Source organism: Ranitomeya imitator, chromosome 8 (genome assembly GCF_032444005.1).
Source record: "Ranitomeya imitator isolate aRanImi1 chromosome 8, aRanImi1.pri, whole genome shotgun sequence".
Classification (NCBI taxonomy): domain Eukaryota; kingdom Metazoa; phylum Chordata; class Amphibia; order Anura; family Dendrobatidae; genus Ranitomeya; species Ranitomeya imitator.
In genome coordinates this window covers 116,546,762-116,571,492 of record NC_091289.1, presented here as the reverse complement: position 1 = coordinate 116,571,492, position 24,731 = coordinate 116,546,762, and the positions used below count along the sequence as shown (strand labels likewise).

General features: G+C 43.6%; 1 protein-coding gene across 1 annotated transcript in view; it reads left to right on the top strand.

Moving 5' to 3' along the window:
- The window catches only part of KCNT2 (potassium sodium-activated channel subfamily T member 2), a 1,033,274-nt gene that overhangs the window by 173,422 nt on the left and 835,121 nt on the right, over positions 1–24,731 (top strand). The window lies entirely within an intron of this gene.

The window sequence follows — 24,731 nt, the reverse complement described above, 5'->3', positions numbered from 1 at the left end:
ACCCAGCTTATTTCTGAGCCCTAATTATTATTATTATTATTATCATTATTATTCATTTATATAGCATCATTGATTCCATGGTGCTGTACATGAGAAGGGGTTAAATACAAATTACAGAAAACAGACTAACAATAAAAGACTGATACAGAGGGGAGAGGACCCTGCCCTTGCGGGATTACATTCTACAGGATGGTGGGGAAGGAGACAGTAGGTTGGGGGTTGCGGCAGCTTCGGTATTGGTGAGGTGGCAGCTTCGGTAGTGGTGAGGAGGAATCAGGGCCGTTGCAGACTGAAGGCGTTCTTGAAGAGGTGGGTTTTCAGGTTCCGTCTTAAGGATCCGAATGTGATTGATAGTCAGACATGTGGGGGCACAGAATTTCAGAGGATGGAGGATATTCGGGAGAAGTCTTGGAGGTGGTTAGTTGAGGTGCAAATAAGTGTGAAGGAGAGAAGAGGACCAGAGATTACGTGAGGGAAGATTAGTTCAGAGATATATGGAGGAGACAGGTTATGGATGGCTTTGTAGGTCAATATTAGTAATTTAAACTGGATACGCTGAGGGATTGGGAGCCAGTGAAGTTATTTGCAGAGGGGAGAAGCGGAAGAGTAGTGAGGAGAGAGATGAACTAGTCGGGCAGCAGAGTTAAGGAAGGACTGGAGATTTGCGAGAGTGTTAGCAGGGAGGCAAAAGAAAAGGATGTTGCAGTAGTCGAGGCGGGAGATGATGAGGGCATGCACAAGCATTTTAGTAGATTGAGGGTTGAAGAAAGGATGGATTCTGGAGATGTTTTTGAGCTGGAGGCGACAAGAGGTGGAAAGAGATTAGATGTGCGATTTGAAGGAAAAGGCAGAATCAAGGGTTACTCTGAGGCAGCAGACTTCCGGTACGGGGAAAGCGTGATGTCATTAGTGGTGATAGATAGATCAGGTAAGGAAGATCTGTGAGATGGAGGAAAGATGATAAGTTCAGATTTGTCTACATTGAGTTTGAGGAAGCAAGAGGAGAAGAAGGAAGATATGGCTGATAGACACTCCGGGATTCTGGACAGCAGAGAGGTGACGTCTGGGTCAGAGAGGGAGATCGAGTGTCATCAGCATACAGGTGGTGCTGGAAGCCATGGGACTTTGTGAGTTTTCCCAGGCCAAGTGTATAGATTGAGAAGAGTAAGGGTCTTAGAACAGAACCTTGGGGGACTCCCACAGAGAGAGTGTGGGGTGAGGAGGTAGTGTGAGAGTGGGAGATGCTGAATGTGTGCTTGGAAAGGTATGAGGAGATTCAGGAGAGGGTGAGGTCTCTGATGCCAAAGGAGGAGAGGATACCCAATGCCACTCTATATATTATAATTTACCTAATATAATATTAATGTCAATTTAGTTTAAACTGCTACTAAAACCAGGTTTAGATATACTGTATCTTTAATCTGTACTCAGCCTGTGGCGTAAAGCAACTATTTAGACGTATAAGCGAATAGGTATCAGAACCCTGTCAGCACCGGTGTGCTGCCATGGCTGAGCAGGGTGACTCACCCACACTGTGGGAGATCCCGGGGTCAGATGGCACAGGGAAAGCTCAGGCAGATAGGACCTGCACAGAGAGCTAAAGGTAGAAGGAAACAGAAGGACCTACGACCATGTGACCACAGGGGGCGGGGCTTAGCGTCCTGCTACTGAAGATAAGTGCAGGATTCTACAGGCACCCTGAAATAGAGGAAAATAGAGGAACCCTAAAACCACCTAATCCCAGAAACTCAGCAGACCATGACAATAGGGTTAAAACATAACCTTTACTACAATACTTAGAAGGCACAACATTTACCAAAAACAATCACCATAACAAAGTGCAGAGTGCATAGAACGTACAAACACAATACAGTATGTGGATTGCGCTATAACTCAGTGCTTGGACCCAGCACAAAATCTGGAATCCAACCTCAGAATTGCTGGTCTGTTGTAAACAATATTAATTCAATGCGTGGACCCAGCCTACAGACTAGAATCCAACCTCAGACCCACTGGTCTATTGTTAACCATATTTTAAGTAGCCTTTCCAGTCCTCTGGCCACATGTGATCGATAACCAATAAATGCCAAATGCAAGGTTATCTTCAGTTAGCGCAAAACACAAAAGAGCTAAAAGACACTCACGTACTCGGCTTATACACACCAAACTATTGTGGCTTTCCTTCATCCACATATTTAGTAAGCCCTAATGAGTGTAATTACTCTCTGTGATGGATCTTAAAGCACTCATCTGGATTTGTAAAGGATTTTCTAATTTACGCAAATGACAAAAACTACAACTACCGCATTTAAAATTGCCCTGTGGTGCGGCTTTTTTCAGCCAATTATTTTCCACTGGTAACAGGCGATTGTGAACCAATAGGTCCCCCAAATTTTTTGTTCGTTTATATGCGAACTGCGGAGAGTATGTAGTTATTTTGGATAAATCCCCATCCCTTTGTAATACATGCCAATTCTTTCGAATGGCTGCATAAATTTCCTGATCAATTGGACTGTGCTTAAAACTAAAAGTAAATCTTGGACTGTTATTTTGGGTAGGCAGACGTTCCTTATGTTTTTGTCTTTTGTTTTTGTTTTGCTTTTTTAAAGAAAATTCATTTGTGTAAGCTTTGCTGCACGAGTTTAAGCTTCCTCTAATAATGGTAACGGGTATCCCCGATTTGTAAAGCGTGTTTTTAGATCCATTATTTGTTCTTTGTAATTGTCCTCATTACTATTGAATTTCCTAAGGCTGGTTTCACATTTGCGTTTAAAAATGCAGCATTTTAAACGCAAACGCATGTGGTGAAAAAAACGCATGTAAACGCGGTAAAACGCCGCGTTTTTTAGACGCATGCGTTTTTGCATGTTTTATTACAAACGCGGCATTTTGACGCGTTTACATGCGTTTTTTCATGCGTTTGCATTTTTAAATGCATGATGAGAAGTGTGTGACAGCTGCCAATCATCAAAATCAACAAGAAAACCCACTATAAACAGAAATAGCTAGGCTTTGGGTTAGGGTTAGGGTTAGGGTTAGGGTTTGAATCCCTAGTAACCCTAGGGATCCTAACCCTAACCCTACCCTAACCCTAAACCTAACCCTAACCCTACCCCTACCCCTAATCCTAACCCTAACCCTAAGGGATCCTAACCCTAACCCTACCCCTAACCCTAACCCTAAGGGATCCTAACCCTAACCCTAACCCTAACCCTAAGGGATCCTAACCCTAACCCTACCCCAACCCTAACCCTAACCCTAACCCTTAGGGTTCGTATCACAAGGGTTAGGGTTAGGGGTAGGGTTAGGGTTAGGGGTAGGGTTAGTGTTAGGGTTAGGATCCCAAGGGTTAGGGTTAGGAGTAGGGTTAGGGGTAGGGTTAGGGTTAGTATCACAAGGGTTAGGGGTAGGGTTAGTGTTAGTGTTAGGATCCCAAGGGTTAGGTTTAGGGGTAGGGTTAGGGGTAGGGTTAGGTGTAGGTTTAGGGTTAGGATCCCAAGGGTTAGGGTTAGGGGTAGGGTTAGGGTTAGGGGTAGGATCCCTTTATCAATTTTATGGTGTGGGGTGGCTTCTCAATGTGTTTTCTTGTTTTTTTAATAAAAATGCATGCGTTTTTAACGCAACCAAATGCATGTGCTTAAAAACGCATGCGTTTACATAGACAGCAATACGTTTTTTTGCCGCAAAAAAACGCATGCTTTTTTGCGGCAAAAGAACACCGCTAAAAATTACTACATGTTGCATTTCTGCAACACAACGCATGCATACAAAAGACGCATGCGGCGGCAAAACATGGCAAAACGCATGCAAAAAACTCATGCGTTTTTAATGTTAAGTATAGGAAAAAAAACGCATGCTTTTTTTGCGCTAAAACGCAGCGGCAAAATACGCAAATGTGAAACCAGCCTAAGTCTCACCATTTGACTATATGGAATTCTCTTTTTAGTGTGCATGGGATGGGCGCTCTTAAAATGTAACAAATTATTGGTTGCTGAGAATTTTCTGCGGACTTTTGTATTAATTCTACCATCTAAAATGTCTACTTTTACATCAAGAAAATCCAAAGTGTTTTTTCCAAAACATGATGTAAAACGCATGTTTTCATCATTAGTATTGTTCAAGTAAGTTACAAAGTTATTGAAATCTTCCCGCAGTCCATCCCAAACAATACAAATGTCATCTGCCATCTAGTATTGTGCCTAGTGGCCATTGAAATTGGAAGATTGCAAAAACACCAAACATATAATCTAAAGACTTGATTAAAATAATATGTTATTTTCTGACATTGTTTTAACCCTTTTCTGACCTCGGATAGGATAGTACGTCCGAGGTCAGAATCCCCCTGCATTGATGCGGGCTCCGGCGGTGAGCCCGCATCAAAGCCGGGGATTGTCAGCTGTTTTCAACAGCTGACATGTGCCTGCAATAGCAGTGGGTGTAGTCTCGATTCACCCACCGCTATTAACTAGTTAAATGCCACTGTCAAACACTGACAGCAGCATTTAACTAGCGCTTCTGGCCATCCGGCCAGAAAGCTCACATCGCTGACCCCCGTCACGTAATCAGGGGTCAGCGATGCAGCGGCATGACAACCAGAGGTCTATTTAAGACCTCTATGGTTGTTGATGTCAGATTGCTGTGAGCGCCACACTGTGGTCGGCTCTCATAGCGATGCAACAATTCTGCTACATAGGAGCGATCTGAGCTTTGCTCCTATGTAGCAGAGGTGATCGAGTTGTCCCAACTTCTAGCCTCCCATGGAGGCTATTGAAGCATGGCAAAAGTAAAAAAAATGTTTTAAAAAATATGAAAAAAATAAAAAAATGTAAAAGTTTAAATCACCCCCCTTTAGCCCCATTCAAAATTAAACAATAAAAAATCAAATATACACATATTTGGTATCGCCGCATTCAGAATCTCCCTATCTATCAATAAAAAAGGAATTAACTTGATCGATAAACGGCGTAGCGAGAAAAAAAATTGAAACGCCAGAATTACGTTTTTTTGGCCGCCGCGACATTGCATTAAAATGCAATAACAGGCTATCAAAAGATCGTATCTGCACCAAAATGGTATAATTAGAAACGACAGCTTAGCGCGCCAAAAAAGCCTACACCCAACCCCAGATCGTGAAAAATGGAGACGCTACAGGTATCGGAAAATGGCACAATTTTTTTGCTTTTTAGCAAAGTTTGGAATTTTTTTCACCACTTAGATAAATAATAACCTAGACATGTTTGATGTCTATGAACTCGAAATGACCTGGAGAATAAAATGGCAGGTCAGTTTTAGCATTTAGTGAACCTAGCAAAAAAAACAAACACAAAAAACAGTGTGGGATTGCACTTTTTTTTGTAATTCCACTGCAATTCCTCACATGGCTATATTGACGGAAAACTAAAAAAGTTATGGCTCTAAGAAGGAGGGGAAAAGAAAATACCCTGGGGCCATGAAGGGGTTAATGAAAGATTGAAAAATAATTAATGTAGTTAATTATTTATTCATGTACATATTTATGTGATTTCATTACAAAGGGTAAAACTATTGCTGTAATAAACATATTTTGCAACATACTTAAAGAGAGCCTGTCAGTAAGATCCACCCTCCTAAGATGAGTATATTGGCAGATCATAAAAAGTTGAATAAAATAATACCCTGTTATTTGAGACTATGTGTTATTCGAGACAAATCTACCTTAGCATAAATGAGCTGTTTAGATCTATGGGTCAGTCACTATTCTCCCGGAAAATATGCCTCCAAAGCTGGTTATAAATCAAAGAGGACATTACAAGTATGAGACATGTAATGACTGACAATCTGCTCACCTGATGTCTAACTTACATATGCATATTTTTATTTTTTATTTTCTTAAGCTAATAGAAGGACCAAAACCTTAGCAGCCATTTTTTTTAAATCTTTTTTCTCTCTGACTGAGCACTCCTCCCCTCAGCCTCAGGTGTTTTTAATTACAACAGGATCCTACCATCCCATAGAGATATAGACTTTAGTCTAGAAGAGGATTCACATTAGAAAGGTCCCAGCAAGAAGAATCGCCTTATCATGGCTTGAAAAGTTGCAGCAAATAAATAAAAGGATTTTTTTTAAAGATATATTATTATTGTGCAATGTGCACACATGGTAAAATGGTAAAACAAAAATAAATCTGAAGTTAAAAGAGTTGTCTAGTCTTCTCAAATGTGCGAGCTTCCTTGCAAAAGCACGCAACTTTGCAAATTATTTTTTTCTAAAATATCCTTTCTGGTCTCAAGAGCAGAAGGTTTTTTTATTTTTATTTAGCCACTCCTCGATGATTAGGTATCCAGAAACCTCTATGTTGAAGTAGACAATTATTAACTTTATGAGAAGAAAAATGTAAAGCTTTGAAAATGCACCTTTTTCAAATGTATATTTAATATTTTTTAATGAACTTAAATTGAACGTGTCAATTAAAATTAACTAATATAAAAGTACAATGTGCCACAAGGAAGATCCCAGAATCAACTTAAAAAGTATATGTGCAAGTTGCCTATTAAATGTGAAGGAGGACTTGAGCTCTAGTGCCAAATATTGGATGTTGCAATAATAAAAGTATTGACTTTTCAACTAGCTTACCACATGACTTAGGATATGAGCCGAACCAGAAACTTAATTTGCTGACATCTATTTTGGAGTGTTTGACTGTTCCTTAGCTGAAAACTAGACAGATTTGTCGGGGAGAAAGGACTCTGACAGGAAGTCTATGGGGTAACTTAGGATATGATGCCCAGCCAGAAACTTAATTTACTATTCTATCTCATGTGGCAAAGCTCATTCAAGTTTAAATGTTCATTATTAGGATTGCTGTGTACAGTCATGGCCGAAAGTGTTGGCACTCTTGACATTGTTCCAGAAAAGGATGTATTTTTCCCAGAAACTTATTTCAATTTCACAAGTTTTGCTATTCACATATTTATTTATTTTGTGTATATTGGAACAACACAAAAAATGAAACAGAAAAAAAGGCAAATTGGAAGTAATTTCACACAATTGAGGTTGAGAGAAGGCACCCTTCAAATATAAGAGACCTGGAGCAGTTTGCAAAAGAAGAGTGGTCCAAAATTCCAATTGAGAGGTGTAAGAAGGAAATAAACATGTGTATAACAATATATGATCAATTGACATAATTTTCTGGGAGAAATACTTCTTTTTCTACAAAAATTTCAAGGGTGCCAACACTTTCAGCCACAACTGTACAATAATTCACGTACTGTTAGGGTTGGCGGATTGCACTAAATTAAAATAAATTATAAAGTGCAATCACAACCCAGGGTCCACCAAGCAGAGATGTAAATCTGCAAATCTGCTGCTTGTGTAAAAAATGGGGAATAAAAAAATAGCGAATGTTCCTCCTGAAACACACTGAATTAACTCCACACATTGTGAATGGAACGCAGAAAACCAAACCCAAGTACAACTCAGAGGTGCATAGGGAGAGGACTACCTACTCAGCTAACCACCGAGAGGTACAGGGACAGTAAGTACCAGCTCAGCTAACACCGAGGAGTACAGGGAAGGTACGTATCAGCTCAGCTAACCACTGTGGAGTACAGGGAAAGTTAGTACCAGCTCAGCTAACCACCTAGGGGTACAGGGACAATAGGTAGTGTGCAACACCCTGTTAGAAACACTGAAAAAGAACACGTGGGTAGAGCTTGCTCTGTGTGCAATACCCTTTTAACCCCACAGGGAACTATAGCATACACACGGGATGGGAAATGATAGCAAAAACTCACAGTCAGCAAAAACACGCAGCAAACCTCTGGAGGAGCTGGAATTCTAATGGCTTGATGCCAGCCCTGAACTCGCACAGCCAATCTCCTCTCTGGACGTGCCAGAATTCTAATGGCACAGGACCAGCTCTGAACACATGCTGACAAAGATAACTGACGTCCCACTGGTAGCTAATACGATGCAAAGCTCACAAAATGCACAGACAGATTAGCAGCGTATACACCCACAGACACCAAACACAATTGATGCTAGCACGCCCGTGTGCTTTGCTGAAAGCCCATTATGTGCCAGGCTCCACTCCAAAACTCACGTTTAGTCAGATGGGGTGTCGCCCATTGGCCAAACCGGAGCTCCCACATCACCAGAGCAGAAAGCATCCAAGCACCAATGACAAAACGCCACATCACAGACATGCTCTGTAAGGTGATTTCTGGACTTAGACTCCAGAGAGTGGGGTTGCCTCTGTATACCACTGGTTGCTACAGACTTTAGCTGGAGAATCAGCAGTAACCAAATGTATAACAGGAGCCTATGCAAGATGCTGGGAACAACGTCTGCGCTAAGCAGACCAGAGCAATAAAAAGTGCCTGCGATACATCCCATATGGCAGGGAAGTCCCTACCTCTAGCGCTCAAGTCATTTTCTTCTCTGAAGAGATTAATTGCATATTTAAATTCCATTAACAGAATTGCATGACCTACAAGTTGCTTTATGCCCCTTCATCCACTTTTGGAGGTAATTCTTAAGAGAGGTCATCAAAATAAGGTAGTTGGGGGTCTCACATCCAATACCCATACCAATCCGATATTGATAACTTATCTTAATGAAAGGTCATAAATAGTGATGACGAGCGAATATACTTGTCACTCGAGATTTCTCGAGAATGCTTGGGTGTCCTCGGAGTATTTTTTAGTGCTCAGAGTTTTAGTTTTTCTTGCCGCTGCTGAATGATTTACATCTGTTAGCCAGCTAAAGTACATGTGGGGACTCCCTAACAACCAGGCAACCCCCACATGTTCTTATGCTGGCTAACAGATATAAATCATTCAGCTGCGGCAAGAAAAACTAAAACTCCGAGCACTAAGAAATACTCCGAGGACCCCCGAGCATGCTCGAGAAATCTCGAGTAACAAGTATATTCGCTCATCACTAGTCAAAAACATTATATCGCTAGCCATCCCCCTTAACCCCTTTACCCCCAAGGGTGGTTTGCACATTATGGACCGGGCCAATTTTTACAATTCTGACCACTGTCCTTTTATGAGGATATAACTCTGGAACGCTTCAACAGATCCTGGTGATTCTGACAATGTTTTCTCGAGACATACTGTACTTCATGATAGTAGTAAAATTTCTTTGATATTACCTGCGTTTATTTGTGAAAAAAATGAAAATTTGGCGAAAATTTTGAAAATGTTGCAATTTTCCAACTTTGAATTTTTATGCAATTAAATCACAGAGATATGTCACACAAAATACTTAATAAATAACATTTCACACATGTCTACTTTACATCAGCACAATTTTGGAATCAACATTTTTTTTTGTTAGGGAGTAATAAGGGTTAAAAGTTGACCAGCAATTTCTCATTTTTACAACACCATTCTATTTTAGGGACCACATCTCATTTGAAGTCATTTTGAGGGGTCTATATAATAGAAAATACCCAAGTGTGACACCATTCTAAAAACTGCACCCCTCAAGGTGCTCAAAACCATATTCAAGAAGTTTATTAACCCTTCAGGTGTTTCACAGGAATTTTTGGAATGTTTAAATAAAAATGAACATTTAACTTTTTTTCACAAAAAATTTACATCAGCTCCAATTTGTTTTATTTTACCAAGGGTAACAGGAGAAAATGGACCCCAACCGTTGTTGACCAATTTGTCCTGAGTACGCCGATACCCTACATGTGGGGGTAAACCACTGTTTGGGCGCATGACAGAGCTCGGAAGTGAAGGAGCGCCATTTGACTTTTCAATGCAAAATTGACTGGAATTGAGATGGGACGCCATGTTGCGTTTGGAGAGCCACTGATGTGCCTAAACATTGAAACCCCCCACATTATATATTATTATATATTATATATATTATATATATATAATATATATATATATTAATATATATATATATATATATATATATATACATATATATATTTATATAATATATATATTATAAAAATGTATAATAATAATAAAATTAAAGTGACACCATTTTGGAAAGTTGACCCCCTAAGGAACTTATCTAGAGGTATGGTGAGCACTTTGACCTACCAAGTGCTTCACAGAAGTTTATAATGCAGAACCGTAAAAATAAAAAATCGTTTTTTTCACAAAAATTATCTTTTTGCCCCCAATTTTTTATTTTCCCAAGTGTAAGAGAAGAAATTGGACCCCAAAAGTTGTTGTACAATTTGTCCTGAGTATGCTGATACCCCACATGTGGGAGTAAACCACTGTTTGGGTGCATGGGAGAGCTCGGAAGGGAAGGAGCGCCGTTTGACTTTTCAATGCAAAATTGACTGGAATTGAGATGGGACGCCATGTTGCGTTTGGAGAGCCACTGATGTGCCTAAACATTGAAACCCCCCACAAGTGACACCATTTTGGAAAGTAGACCCCCTAAGGAACTTATCTAGATGTGATGTGAGAGCTTTGAACCCCAAGTGTTTCACTACAGTTTATAACGCAGAGCCGCGCAAATAAAAAATATATTTTTTTCCACAAAAATTATTTTTTAGCCCCCAGTTTTGTATTTTTCCAAGGGTAACAGGAGAAATTGGACCCTAAATGTTGTTGTCCAATTTGTCCTGAGTACGCTGATACCCGACGTGGGGGGGAACCACCATTTGAGAACACGGCAGAGCTCGGAAAGGAAGGAGCATCATTTGGAATGCAGACTTAGATAGATTGGTCTGCAGGCGTCACATTGTGTTTGCAGAGCCCCATATGTACCTAAACAGTAGAAACCCCCCACAAGTGACTCCATATTGGAAACTAGACCCTGTTAGGAGTCGAGTTTCCTCTGCTGCACAGGGGGAATCTCGATCCGTCTCCGCTGCGGTCTCCCATTCTCCTCCAGCCGCAGTGGAGTCTGCTCAGCAGGGACGTTGATCCCAGCGTCTCACTCAGTCTGACTCTGTGCGAAGAGTTACTGCTGCTTTTCCTGCTTCTGCCATTGAAGCCAGTGCTGGGCAGCGGCGAGTGGACGTTTCTGGATCTAAGTCCTTATTTGCACACACTGAGCATGCCCAGGGCAAGATCTCCTGTTGGAGATCGAAGGTCACATGCTCAGGTACTGCAGCACATCCCATTGGTCCTTTTGGCAGGTCCTGAAAGGGCAAAACTTCTGTAGCTGTTTCCTGTGCTGCAGCTAGATAAACTGCGCATGACCGCACGGCCATGCGCTAGTATTGTCTTGTAAATATGTGTCTGTGTTGTGAGTGAAAGTCGCTCTTTAAATACCCTCCCTATTGAATGTCTGTCCGCGGAAGGTGTATGTTTGCTATCTAGCGCCCGACTTATCCAACAGCACGTAACACACATTACAGCTACCAGTTGCTGTGTCCGCCTGTACGGCGCCGTGCGCTTGCTCTGCGCTTTCCTGACCCAAGCCTGGGTGGTTAGTGGCGTCCGTCTGTGCGGCACCGCACGCACTCTTGTGCCTTTATATTATTATTTAGTTTCCTTACACACCCAGTTGCGGTGTTGTGCCAGCAAGTGTCTAATCGGACTTCAATCCTAGTTGGGGTTGAGTTCGCTGACTTATTGCTCACGCTCTATGTGCGGTACCGCGGTCCTGTGACGCAACAGGATCGCTTCCTTCACGCAGGGTGCAGTTAACCCGTGCGTGTATACTTGTAGTACCGCCATATAGTCCGTCTTACTAGCAGCAGGGTTTTTACCTGCACGGTGGACCTCGGACTGCGAACGCACCTAGTTCCATTTCATCTTGTACTTGGTGCGTTCCGCCAGTCCTAACATAATACTAGCACCAAGGTCTGGCTAGTAAATGGCGGACGATCAGCGTTTACAGCGGTACATCCAGCAGCTGGAGGGAAGGTTGGCGGCTCTAGAGCGTTCAACCTCAGCTGTGGATGTCACTGCTGTCGCTGTTCAGGCTGCTAGCGTGGCTGCAGCTACCTTGTCCACTGCCACCCCTGTTCCGACTCTATCTCGCCTCCCGCTACCAGAGAAATTCTCTGGTGACAGTAAGTCTTGTAGGGGTTTCGTGAGTCAGTGCTCTATACATCTCGAGCTTCTGGCCTTTCGTTTCCCTACAGAGTGGGCAAAGGTGTGGTTTATCGTGTCTCTCCTGTCGGACAGGGCGTTGCAGTGGGCTACGCCGCTGTGGGAGCGTGGCGATCATGTGGTGCAGAGTGCTCCGCTATTCCTGAGCACTCTGAAACAGGTCTTTTTAGGACCTCGTGTCACCCATGATACGGCGCTCCAACTGTTGGCATTGACTCAGGGCTCGTCCTTGGTCAGCCATTTTGCCGTACACTTCCGCATCCTAGCATCTGAGCTGGAGTGGTCGGATAAAGCCCTTATTCCTATATTTTGGAGGGGGCTGGCTGACCACGTTAAGGACGCTCTGGCCACTAGGGAGATTCCCGCCACACTGGAGGAATTAATAACAGTATCCACTCGTATTGACCTCCGTTTTCACGAGCGGAGGTTAGAGCGAGCCCAGTGTAGGCAGAGGTTTCGGCTGGCTCCCACCTTCGCCAAACCTTTGGAATCTCCAGTCCAGGCCCTTGAGTCCCATGAGCCTATGGTAGTGTCACGAGCGGTATCTAAGCCCCGGACCGCTCGTGCACTCCAGGTTTGTCATGTGTGCCAGCAGTCAGGACATCTTGCCACCAGATGTTCCCAGCGGACGAGGAAACGTCAGCGTCTAGTGGTAGTAGGTGGAGGTACACTAGACACGGCGACGTTTGCCTCCAAATTGTCCTTTAAGGGGACAATAACATTAGGCTCATCCTCCCACTCGGTAGAGCTCTGCGTGGATTCTGGGGCGGAGGGCAATTTTATGTATTCTGCCTTCGCCCAACGTCATGCAATACCCCTGGTTATGCTACCTCAACCAGTAACGGTACGAGTGGTGAATGGGTCGACACTGCCCTCACAGATAACACATCAGACCATCCCTTTTACTCTGTCCATGTCGCCATCCCATCAGGAGATTATATCTCTGCTCATCATTCCTGAGGGAATTGATGAGGTCCTGTTGGGGATACTTTGGCTACGGTACCACTCTCCTCACATCGAGTGGTCCTCAGGCAGAATTCTGGGATGGGGTGAATCTTGTGGGGGTAGGTGTCACCGAGAGTGCGTTCAGGTTGCTACTACAGAGGTACCCGCAGATCTATCCTCTCTCCCCAAGCAATATTGGTCTTATGCAGACGTGTTCTCCAAAAAGGCGGCGGAGACCCTTCCGCCCCATCGCCCCTATGTCTGTCCTATGGATCTCTTGCCTGGTGCTGAGCCTCCCCGGGGTCGAGTCTATCCATTATCTCTCCCGGAGACGGAGGCAATGTCTCAGTACATTCAAGAGAATCTGGCAAGAGGGTTCATCAGGAAGTCGGTGTCACCTGCTGGGGCAGGGTTCTTTTTCGTGCAGAAGAAGAATGGGGAACTACGTCCATGCATAGACTACAGGGGTCTTAACGCTATCACCGTTAAGAACAAGTATCCTTTGCCCTTGATACCTGAGCTTTTCGATAGGCTTCGGGGAGCAAGGGTGTTTACTAAACTAGATCTGCGGGGTGCTTACAACCTGATTCGCATCCGTGAGGGGGACGAATGGAAAACGGCGTTTAACACCAGAGATGGGCGCTATGAGTATCTGGTAATGCCCTTCGGGCTCTGTAATGCCCCAGCCGTTTTCCAAGACTTTGTCAACGACATCTTCCGGGATATGCTTTCCACCTCAGTTGTAGTCTATCTGGATGATATTCTCATCTTTTCTCCAGATATTGACTCCCACCGGAGAGAAGTTGGCAGAGTCTTCGACCTCCTACGGGCAAACTCTCTTTATGCAAAGTTGGAGAAGTGTATGTTTGAGCAGGAGTCTTTACCTTGCCTGGGCTATATCATCTCCGCCCAGGGATTGGCTATGGATCCTGCCAAACTACAGGCTGTGATGGACTGGCAAAAGCCCCATTCTCTTAAAGCGGTGCAGCGCTTTATGGGGTTCATAAACTATTACCGCCAGTTCATTCCCCACTTCTCAACTCTGGTAGCTCCCTTGGTAGCCCTCACCAAGAAGGGAGCGAATCCCAAATTGTGGTTGGAAGAGGTCTCCAAGGCCTTCACTTCTATTAAGTCACACTTTGCTAGCGCTCCCATCTTACATCGTCCCGATGTGGATAAGCCATTCCTAATGGAGGTGGATGCCTCGTCCGTTGGTGCTGGAGCAGTCCTCTATCAAAAGGATGCTCAAGGTCGGAAGCATCCATGCTTCTTCTTCTCTAAGACCTTCACGCCAGCGGAGAGAAACTACTTCATCGGGGACAGGGAGTTGCTAGCAATGAAGTTGGCCTTTTCGGAGTGGAGACACCTTCTGGATGGTGCGCGGTTTCCCTTCCAAGTTGAGAAACCAAAAAACACCAAGCGCACAACTAATAAATTGTATAAAATAGGTGTCAGCCAGGGTGCAAAAAGTGGCCAATGTACAACCAGAAAAAAAAAAAAGAGAAAAAGGAGCCACTATATATATATGCACACCACGGACATATGAAACAACAATAACTCATATAAAGTAACAAGAATTTTATTGGCAAACCACACAAAGAAAATTTAAAACATAATTAAAAACAATACATATAAACAACTTGGTCCCTCCGTTATTATAAACATATAGTGTTATAGTATACAATCATATGCCTGCAAAACAATGTAAAGGGAAAACCTATCCCCTGGCTCATGAGGTCAAAATGGGGACATACCCAAAACCTGGACACAAATACTGACTGCCCTGAGCCACCAAACTGATGGAAAAGTGCATGCAAAAGAGCGGAAAACAGTAGCTAACTGCACAATAACATAGCGACCTACAAGCGATCACTCATAACGGACGCATGGGGGAAAAACCCCAAACAAGAAACAGGCAGTAAGACAGTGCCCAGTACGATTAGCGGGTTAAATAACTCATAATAGAGCCAAGTTTACACGGACCACAAAAATTTGGTCTATTTGCAGACAGCCCAGCGGCTAAATTCTCGCCAGGCCAGATGGTCCCTGTTCTTCTCCCGGTTCCACTTTTCCCTTCATTTTCTCGCCGGGGAGAAGAATATCCGTGCTGACGCTCTCTCTCGCTCCCTCATGTCAACTGAGGAGGAGGAAGAGGAGCCTCAGCTTATTGTCCCTTCCGAGAGCCTGAGAACCGTAGCGCCAGTTTCGCTAGAGTCTGTGCCTCCGGTCAAGACTTTTGTGCCCATTAATTTGCGACCGGAGGTTCTCTCTTGGGCTCATTCATCCAGGGTGGGTGGACACTTTGGGACAAAGAGGACATCTGAGCTACTGGCGAGGACGTACTGGTGGCCGCATATGGTCTGAGATGTCAGAGATTACGTTCTGGCGTGTGTCTCATGCGCCAAAAATAAGTCTCCTTGACAACGGCCATCTGGGTTACTCTATCCCATGCCGGTGGCAGACAGGCCCTGGGAGATGGTCGGGATGGACTTTGTAGTGGGTTTGCCCAAGTCTCGCGGCTGTACCGTCATTTGGGTTATTACCGATCATTTCTCGAAAATGGTGCATTTGGTGCCGCTCCCACGGTTACCTTCTGCACGGGCCTTGGCAGCGTTGTTCATAAGACACATCTTCCGCCTACACGGCATGCCAGACAACATTGTCAGTGACCGGGGTCCCCAGTTTGCGTCTCGGTTCTGGAGAGAGCTTTGTCGTCTTCTCAGCATTGAGTTAAATCTCTCTTCCGCATATCATCCCGAGACGAATGGGTTGGTAGAGAGGGCCAACCAGACCTTGGTCACATACCTGCGACATTTTGTTTCAGTCAGGCAGGATGACTGGGCATCCTTGCTATCATGGGCAGAGTTTGCACTGAACAACGCCGTAGCCGACTCCACTGGACAAACCCCATTCCTCCTCAACTATGGTCAGCATCCACGGGTACCTGTGCCTATGCCCGTGTCTTCCGCAGACTCCAGGGTGGCAGACTTGGCTGTGGAGGCACGGGATATTTGGGACCGCACTCAGAATGCCATTCGGGCCTCTAAGGAGAGAATGAGGTCCTCCGCCGATGCTCATCGGCGCCCCGCTCTGACTTTTGCTCCTGGGGACTTGGTGTGGCTCTCCGCCCGTAACATCAGGCTGCGAGTTGAGTCCACTAAATTTGCTCCTCGCTACTTGGGCCCATTCAAGGTCCTCGAGCAGGTTAATCCTGTGGTCTATCGTTTGGCCCTTCCGCCACGCCTGGGTATCACCGACACCTTTCATGTGTCCCTCTTGAAACCCGTGTATATGTCCCGGTTCTCCGAGTCATCTGCTGGGACATCGGGTTCGTCTACGGACGATTATGAGGTGAACGCTATTTTGGGGTGCAAGGTGGTACGTGGCAAAAAATTTTATTTGGTAGACTGGAAGGGTTATGGCCCCGAGGACAGGTCCTGGGAGCCTGTTGAGCACATTCGGGCCCCGCAGCTCATTGCTGCCTTCGAACGTAGCGAGGCCCAAGGAGGGGGGGCCCTAGGAGGGGCAATATTAGGAGTCGAGTTTCCTCTGCTGCACAGGGGGAATCTCGATCCGTCTCCGCTGCGGTCTCCCATTCTCCTCCAGCCGCAGTGGAGTCTGCTCAGCAGGGACGTCGATCCCAGCGTCTCGCTCAGTCTGACTCTGTGCGAAGAGTTACTGCTGCTTTTCCTGCTTCTGCCATTGAAGCCAGTGCTGGGCAGCGGCGAGTGGACGTTTCTGGATCTAAGTCCTTATTTGCACACACTGAGCATGCCCAGGGCAAGATCTCCTGTTGGAGATCGAAGGTCACATGCTCAGGTACTGCAGCACATCCCATTGGTCCTTTTGGCAGGTCCTGAAAGGGCAAAACTTCTGTAGCTGTTTCCTGTGCTGCAGCTATATAAACTGCGCATGACCGCACGGCCATGCGCTAGTATTGTCTTGTAAATATGTGTGTGTGTTGTGAGTGAAAGTCGCTCTTTAAATACCCTCCCTATTGAATGTCTGTTCACGGAAGGTGTATGTTTGCTATCTAGCGCCCGACTTATCCAACAGCACGTAACACACATTACAGCTACCAGTTGCTGTGTCCGCCTGTACGGCGCTGTGCGCTTGCTCTGCGCTTTCCTGACCCAAGCCTGGGTGGTTAGTGGCGTCCGTCTGTGCGGCACCGCACGCACTCTTGTGCGTTTATATTATTATTTAGTTTCCTTACACACCCAGTTGCGGTGTTGTGCCAGCAAGTGTCTAATCGGACTTCAATCCTAGTTGGGGTTGAGTTCGCTGACTTATTGCTCGCGCTCTATGTGCGGTACCGCGGTCCTGTGATGCAACAGGATCGCTTCCTTCACGCAGGGTGCAGTTAACCCGTGCGTGTATACTTGTAGTACCGCCATATAGTCCGTCTTACTAGCAGCAGAGTTTTTACCTGCACGGTGGACCTCGGACTGCGAACGCACCTAGTTCCATTTCATCTTGTACTTGGTGCGTTCCGCCAGTCCTAACAGACCCCACAAGGAACTTATCTAGATGTGTTGTGAGAACTTTGAACCCCCAAATGTTTCACTACAGTTTATAATGCAGAGCCATGAAAATAAAAAATAAAAATTTCCCCCCAAAATTATTTTTTAGCCCCCAGTTTTCTATTTTCCCTGGGGGAACAGGAGAAATTGTACCCCAAAAGTTGTTGTCCAATTTGTCCTGAGTACGCTGATACCCCATATGTTGGGGTAAACCCCTGTTTGGGCACACGGGAGAGCTCGGAAGGGAAGGAGCACTGTTTTACTTTTTTAACGCAGAATTGGCTGGAATTGAGATCGGACGCCATGTCGCGTTTGGAGAGCCCCTGATGTGCCTAAACAGTGCAACCCCCCCAATTATAACTGAAACCCTAATCCAAACACACCCCTAACCCTAATCCCAACGGTAACCCTAACCACACCTCTAACCCAGACACACCCCTAACCCTAATCCCAACCCTATACCCAACCGTAAATGTAATCCAAACCCTAACCCTAACTTTAGCCCCAACCCTAACCCTAACTTTAGCCCCAACCCTAATTGTAGCCTTAACCCTAGCCCTAACCCTAACCCTAGCCCCAACCCTAACCCTAGCCCCAACCCTAACCCTAAACCTAACCCTAATGGGAAAATGGAAATAAATACATTTTTAAAAAAAAAATTATTTTTCCCTAACTAAGGGGGTGATGAAGGGGGGTTTGATTTACTTTTATAGCGGGTTTTTTAGCGGATTTTTATGATTGGCAACCGTCACACACTAAAGGACGCTTTTTATTGCAAAAAATATTTTTTGCGTTACCACATTTTGAGAGCTATAATTTTTCCATATTTTGGCCCACAGAGTCATTTGAGGTCTTGATTTTTGTGGGACAAATTGACGTTTTTATTGGTAACATTTTCAGGCACGTGACATTTTTTGATCGCTTTTTATTCCGATTTTTGTGAGGCAGAATGACCAAAAACCAGCAATTCATGAAATTCTTTTGGGGGAGGCGTTTATACCGTTCCGCGTTTGGTAAAATTGATAAAGCAGTTTTATTCGATGGGTCAGTACGATTACAGCAATACCTCATTTATATCATTTTTTATGTTTTGGCGCTTTTATACAATAAAAGTATAATTGATCAGGGGGATCTCAGTCTACATATAAATTGGTCCTCAGGGGACTTTCCCGTTCCGGTTCCTAGGGTCAGTTCCCCTATAAAATAGCGCTCTTCCGCCTCCTGTTACATCCGATCCTTACAGCGGCGGTGTCCGCATTCTTCAGCTATTCCTGTCAGGTAATTTGCCAGTGTACCCTGCCACTTTTTTTCTTCTTTTTTTCTTTTTTTCTTTTTGTCCATGGGTTATATGGTTCCGATACTCATTGTCCATTTGGATTTATCTTATCTGTATCTTATTTAGCTCCTTCATTACCAACATACAGGTATTTATTTTTCCTACAGGCTATTACTGCAGTTACTATTGGTGATGGATTGTTTTTTTCTGCCTATGTCTTTGGACCTGGAACTGGGTGTTCTTTTTGTGTCTACTGCAAGATGTTATTGCACTGTGATTTTGTGCTTTTCCTTTTTTTCCCCTCTCTCTTTCTCTCTTGTTGTTCCATTCCCCCTTCCCCCCTTCCTTTTCTTCCCCTTCACTTTTTTCTTTTTCCCCCCTTTTATTCTTCCCCTTCCTTTCCCTTTTCTTTCAGGACACGTTTCTACTGGATGTTCTATATATGAGATTGTTGTATTATTATATATTCTCTTCTGTTTTGTTTGTTACCAGTTTTATAGAGATATGTTTATTTACTGATTCATGTAATATTATTTTTTACATAAGTGCCTTGATAAAGGCCTATGGCCGAAACGTTGGCATCGGCATCCTGTATGACTGGTTATCTTGAATAAATAAATCAAGTTTGATTTACATTTTTCTCTATGGTCTCAGATTAATCTATTTACTATTTTTATACAATAAAAACTATTTTATAGAAAAAATAATTATTTTTGCATCGCTTTATTCTGAGGACTATAACTTTTTTATTTTTTTGCTGATGATGCTGTATGGCGGCTCGTTTTTTTCCAGGCTAAGATGATGCTTTCATCGGTACCATGGTTATTTATATCTGTCTTTTTGATCGCGTGTTATTCCACTTTTTGTTCGGCAGTATGATAATAAAGCGTTGTTTTTTGCCTCGTTTTTTTTTTTTCTTACGGTGTTTACTGAAGGGGTTAACTAGTGGGACAGTTTTATAGGTTGGGTCGTTATGGATGCAGCGATACTACATATGTGTACTTTTATTGTTTTTTTTTTTTTTATTTAGATAAAGAAATGAATTTATGGGAATAATATATATGTTTTTTCATTATTTAGGAATTTTTTTTAAAAAAAATTTTTTTACACGTGTGGAAATTTTTTTTTTAACTTTTTTACTTTGTCCCAGGGGGGGACATCACAGATTGGTGATCTGACAGTTTGCACAGCACTCTGTCAGATCACCGATCTGACTTAGAGCAGTGCAGGGTTACCAAGCGCCTGCTCTGAGCAGGCACTTGGTAAGCCACCTCCCTCCCTGCAGGACCTGGATGCCGCGGCCATCTTGGATCTGGGCCTGGAGCAGGGAGGGAGGTAAGGAGACCCTCGCAGCAACGCGATCACATCGCGTTGCTGCGGGGGTCTCAGGGAAGCCCGCAGGGAACCCCCTCCCTGTGCGATGCTTCCCTGTACCACCGGGAAGGGGTTAAAGATTAAGTATTTTTTTCTTGAGTAATAAATTAATTGCTGACAGTCCTTTTAGGAGCACCTTTCTTATAATTTCGTTTTAATTAAATTATTCAAAATTTTTGGATGACTGTGTGTTCCCAAAAAAATTAAGACGTGTGGATTTTAATCTGATTCATGGATGAAAGTTTCATAGCCAAGTCTTTGGTTCCATGAAAAACTCCAACAGAACATGGGTAAAATCTGCAAAATGTATATTTAGTAAGGACAGAGCTTTCCCTTACAGAAATTACAGTTGAGAGTTGGTGTTTCTAAAATTCTATGGAGTAGAGAAGTGGTAAGAGGATTCAGGATCTAGAAACAGACATAAACTTTCTGCTGCAAGTTCTCTGGAAACAATTGATAAAGTTTTCCATAAAACTTTACGAGCACCAGCTTTCATCTCCTATATCAACATTTTTTTTCCTGTGGAATACAAATTTTGAGAATGAAAGATCAGTCCTGACAGAGTAGAAGCAGATCTAGTTTTGATTTATGAAAAATAAGTAAAATAAAGCAACAGTTACGCTTTAAGTAAAAGAAAAGCGATTTTTTTACCTAACTCTGGCTATCCGCCATTGCATGCACGTGTTATACATGTATTATGTTTTATGCCTTTGGTTTAAACTATTTTAACCCCTTTCTGCCATTAGACGTACTATTCCGTCCATGTGGGGTGGGCCCTACTTCCCAAGGACGGAATAGTACGTCATAGGCGATCAGCCGCGCTCACGGGGGGAGCGCGGCCGATCGCGGCCGGGTGTCAGCTGCTTATCGCAGCTGACATCTGGCACTATGTGCCAGGAGCAGTCACGGACCGCCCCCGACACATTAATTCCCGGCACACCGCGATCAAACATGATCGCGATGTGCCGGCGGTGCAGGGAAGCATCGCGCAGGGAGGGGGCTCCCTGCGGGCTTCCCTGAGACCCCCGCAGCAACGCGATGTGATCACGTTGCTCCGGGGGTCTCCTACCTTCCTCCCTGCAGCAAATCCCGGATCCAAGATGGCCGCGGATCCGGGTCCTGCAGGGAGGGAGGTGGCTTACCAAGTGCCTGCTCAGAGCAGGCACTTGGTAACGCTGCAGCGCTCTGAGACAGATCAGTGATTTGCCAGAGTGCTGTGCAAACTGGCAGATCAGCGATCTGTATTGTCACCCCCTGGGACAAAGTAAAAAAGTAAAAAAAAATTTTTACAAGTGTGTAAAAAAAAAAAAAAAAATCCTAAATAATGAAAAAAAAAAAATTATAATTCCCATAAATACATTTCTTTATCTAAATTAAAAAAAAACAATAAAAGTGCACATATTTAGTATCGCCGCGTCCGTAATGACCCGACCTATAAAACTGTCATACTAGTTAACCCCTTCAGTAAACACCGTAAGAAAAAAAAAAAAAAACCAGGCAAAAATCAACGCTTTATTATCATACCGCCGAACAAAAAGTGGAATAACACGCGATCAAAAAGACGGATATAAATAACCATGGTATCGCTGAAAGCGTCATCTTGTCCCTCAAAAAACGAGCTGCCAACCAGCAACATCAGCAAAAAAATAATAAAGTTATAGCTCTCAGAATAAAGCGATGCAAAAATAATTATTTTTTCTATAAAATAGTTTTTATCGTATAAAAGCACCAAAACATTAAAAAAATGATATAAATGAGGTGTCACTGTAATCGTACTGACCCGAAGAATAAAACTGCTTTATCAATTTTACCAAACGCGGAACGGTATAAACGCCTCCCCCAAAAGAAATTCATGAATAGCTGGTTTTTGGTAATTCTGCCTCTCAAAAATCAGAATAAAAAGCGATCAAAAAATGTTACGTGCCTGAAAATGTTACCAATAAAAACGTCAACTCGTCCCGCAAAAAACAAGACCTCACATAACTCTGTGGACTCAAATATGGAAAAATTATAGCTCTCAAAATGTGGTAATGCAAAAAATATTTTTTGCAATAAAAAGCGTCTTTCAGTGTGCGATGGCTGCCAATCATAAAAATCCGCTAGAAAACCCGCTATAAAAGTAAATCAAACCCCCCTTAAATAATAAAATTAAAAAAATGTATTTATTTCCATTTTCCCATTATGGTTAGGGCTAGGGCTAGGGTTAGGGCTAGGGTTAGGGCTAGGGTTAGGGCTAGGGTTAGGGTTAGGGCTAGGGTTAGGGTTAGGGCTAGGGTTAGGGCTAGGGCTAGGGTTAGGGCTAGGGTTAGGGCTAGGGTTAGGGCTAGGGTTAGGGCTAGGGTTAGGGTTAGGGTTAGGGCTAGGGTTGGGGCTAGGGTTATGGTTAGGGCTAGGGTTAGGGCTAGGGTTAAGACTACAGTTAGGGTTAAGGCTACAGTTAGGGTTGGGGCTAAAGTTAGGGTTAGGGTTTGGATTACATTTGCAGTTGGGAATAGGGTTGGGATTAGGGTTAGGGGTGTGTCTGGGTTAGAGGTGTGGTTAGGGTTACCGTTGGAATTGGGGTTAGGGGTGTGTTTGGATTAGGGTTTCAGTTATAATTGGGGGTTTCCACTGTTTAGACACATCAGGGGCTCTCCAAACGTGACATGGCGTCCGATCTCAATTCCAGCCTATTCTGCGTTGAAAAAGTAAAACAGTGCTCCTTCCCTTTCAAGCTCTCCCGTGTGCCCAAACAGGGGTTTACCCCAACATATGGGGTATCAGCGTACTCAGGACGAATTGGACAACAACTTTTGGGGTCCAATTTCTCCTGTTACCCTTGGGAAAATACAAAACTGGGGGCTAAAAAATAATTTTTGTGGGAAAAAAAAGATTTTTTATTTCCACAGCTCTGCGTTATAAACTGTAGTGAAACACTTGGGGGCTCAAAGTTCTCACAACACATCTAGATAAGTTCGTGGGGGGTCTAGTTTCCAATATGGGGTCACTTGTGGGGGGTTTCTACTGATTAGGTACATTAGAGGTTCTGCAAATGCAATGTGACGCCTGCAGACCATTTCATCTAAGTCTGCATTCCAAATGGCGCTCTTTCCCTTCCGAGCCCTCCCATGCGCCCAAACGGTGGTTCCCCCCACATATGGGGCATCAGCACACTCAGGACAAATTGGACAACAACTTTTGGGGTCCAATTTCTCCTGTTACCCTCGAGAAAATACAAAACCTGGGGCTAAAAAATAATTTTTGGGGGAATTTTTTTTTTTATTTTCACGGCTCTGCATTAGAAACTGTAGTGAAACACTTGGGGGCTCAAAGTTCTCACAACACATCTAGATAAGTTCCTTGGGGGGTCTAGTTTCCAATATGGCGCTCCTTCCCTTCCGAGCCCTCCCATGCGCCCAAACGGTGGTTCCCCCCACATATGGGGTATCAGCGCACTCAGGACAAATTGCACAACAACTTTTGGAGTCCAATTTCTCCTGTTACCCTCGGGAAAACTGGGGGCTAAAAAATAATTTTTGTGGGAAAAAAATTTTATTTTTATTTTTACGACTCTGCATTATAAACTTCTGTGAAGCTCTTGGTGGGTCAAAGTGCTCACCACACATCTAGTTCCTTAGGGGGTCTACTTTACAAAATGGTGTCACTTGTGGGGGGTTTCAATGTTTAGGCACATCAGTGGCTCTCCAAACGCAACATGGCGTCCCATCTCAATTCCTGTGAATTTTGCATTGAAAAGTCAAACGGCGCTCCTTCCCTTCCGAGCTCTCCCATTCGCCCAAACAGTGGTTTAACCCACACATATGGGGTATCAGTGTACTCAGGCCAAATTGTACAACAACTTTTTGGTTCCAATTTCTTCTCTTACCATTGGGAAAATGAAAAATTGGGGAGAAAAGATAATTTTTGTGAAAAAAAAATGATTTTTTATTTTTACGGTTCTGCATTATAAACTTCTGTGAAGCACTTGGTGGGTCAAAGTGCTCACCACACCTCTAGATAAGTTCCTTAGGGGGTCTACTTTCCAAAATGGTGTCACTTGTGGGGGGTTTCAATGTTTAGGCACATCAGTGGCTCTCCAAACGCAACATGGCGTCCCATCTCAATTCCAGTCAATTTTGCATTGAAAAGTCAAATGGCACTCCTTCGCTTCCAAGCTCTGTCATGCGCTTGGGTATTTTCTATTATATAGACCCCTCAAAATGACTTCAAATGAGATGTGGTCCCTAAAATAAAATGGTGTTGTAAAAATGAGAAATTGCTGGTCAACTTTTAACCCTTATAACTCCCTAACAAAAAAAAGTTTTGGTTCCAAAATTGTGCTGATGTAAAGTAGACATGTGGGAAATGTTACGTTTTAAGTATTTTGTGTGATATATCTCTGTAATTTAATTGCATAAAAATTCAAAGTTGGAAAATTGCAAAATTTTCAAAATTTTTGCCATATTTCTATTTTTTTCACAAATAAACGCAGGTAATATCAAAGACATTTTACCACTACCATGAAGTACAATATGTCACGAGAAAACATTGTCAGAATCACCGGGATCCATTGAAGCATTCCAGAGTTATAACCTCATAAAGGGACAGTGG